We start from the raw sequence: 1868 nt of genomic DNA, 5'->3' as shown, positions 1-1868 counted from the left end.
GTCACTGCCTTAAATTATTTGGGTCAGGCATCTGGCTTACAATGTTACTTGAGGAAACATGTGTTTGAGGGAAGTGTTACTGTTACTTGGACCTACATGAAGCCAGACTAAACAGTGGTCTTTGTGTTACAATTTCAAGTATGTTCAAAGTTATTACTTTTTAAAAAGATTTTATTTATTATTATTTAACAGAGAGAGACACAGCAAGAGAGGGAACACAAGCAGGGGGAGTGGGGAGAGGGAGAAGCAGGCTTCCTGCTGAGCAGAGAGCCTGATGAAGGACTTGATCCCAGAACTCTGGGACCATGACCTGAGCCGAAGGCAGATACTCAGCAACTGAGCCACCCAGGTGCCCCCGAAGTTAATACATTCTAAATAGATTATCACTGTGCCCCAATTTTTATCATTAAATTTACTCCTTGAAACAAAATTTCTTTGGTTTTCAGCATTCACTAATTCTGATATCTGTTCTTCACCTTAGTGGTTGGGACTATGAGGAAAGGGTTTTGGGAAATTCTTGGATATGAGAAAGAAAAGAGTAAGCCAAAAATGAGAAAAGACAAGGTGAAAGACATAATTTACTCCTTTTGTGGTTTTATCTATATCTAACCTGTGTCTTAATGTATAAAAGATTTGTGTTCTTGGGAAGTAAAAGGACAATACCTGAATTTAAGTGTGTAAATTCTTACTTCATCATAAGAAAAAAATAAAATTCTTCAACATCAAAAAACAAAGTCTTGGAATGATTTAATGAGGAGATTATAAAGTCTATCTGTTTGTATTTATATGTATCTGCATTTATACATGCATGTGTTATATATGTATGAATCTACAATCTTTTTTTAACATTCTTAGTTTATTAATCCTCTCATGAAAAATCTGCACAATCACCACAGATAAAGCCACTGCAGCATCTTTACTCCTTCTGTTGTCCAATCTCCAGCTCACTTTTTGCCAGCACCAACATTGGCTTTCGCAGTCCCCCTGACTTTCTTCATTCTGTTCTTACATTCTTTTCGCTGGTTTCTTGAGGTCTTTTTCTTCTCATTCAGACCATGTCTTGCAAGTCTATGTTTGGGTTCATTTTTCTTTGCATAATCCAAGGAATCATAAATCATGCCAAACCAGTTGTCTTGCCACCACCAAAATGGGTTCTGAATCTAAATACAAATATGACATCTGGTGTGGTCTTGTACATTTTGGTTAGTTTTTCCTGAACTTCTGTCTTAGGTACTGTTGCCTTTCCAGGATGCAGGACATCAATAACCTTTTGTTTGCACTGAAGTAGTCGGTTGTTCATGAACTTCCTGGTCCAAATAGTTACTGTGTTGTTCTTGATGGCGGCTGAGCTTCAAGCCTATATCTACAATCTTTATTGAACAAACATTATTTGTTCTTGGGGAGTCATGACTTCCGGGAAGTCTGTTACCTATCTTGAGACATTCTCTGTGAAAGATCCACCTCACCACATCTCCCAGAAGGCTAATAGAATATATTCAGACATTCATTAAAGCCATACCATAGTGGCTCAATATAGAGAATACTATACAGACAGACTTAAATATTGCTTTTGTTATTCCAAAGGTTTACCTTTACTTGTGTGATATCTACAGGTTTGTATGTGCTAATTTTATTTTTTGGACCTGTTAATTTTAGTGGTTCAATTTTTACTCAACAATTTTGACTGCATTGGTTTTTTTGTCTTTTGGAATATAGAAATGGAGATGTTTTTGTTAAAACAATTCTAGAATTCTTTATAGTCAAAGCCTTCAATATCAAATAACAATTAAATTTTTAGTTTGCCTTTTAATGTTTTCTGTATTTCCCAGATAGGTTTTTATTACTTTGGTAATTAGGAAAATTAAATA

General features: G+C 35.4%; 1 pseudogene; it reads right to left on the bottom strand.

Annotated features, from left to right (window-relative positions):
• Nucleotides 1–843: 843 nt before the first annotated feature.
• On the bottom strand, nucleotides 844–1349 carry LOC132008638 (small ribosomal subunit protein eS24-like; annotated as a pseudogene).
• Nucleotides 1350–1868: the final 519 nt, after the last annotated feature.

Source organism: Mustela nigripes, unplaced genomic scaffold (genome assembly GCF_022355385.1).
Source record: "Mustela nigripes isolate SB6536 unplaced genomic scaffold, MUSNIG.SB6536 HiC_scaffold_541, whole genome shotgun sequence".
Lineage (NCBI taxonomy): Eukaryota > Metazoa > Chordata > Mammalia > Carnivora > Mustelidae > Mustela > Mustela nigripes.
The sequence above is the reverse complement of the archived record's forward strand: the minus strand, read 5'-3'. Positions and strand labels throughout refer to the sequence as shown.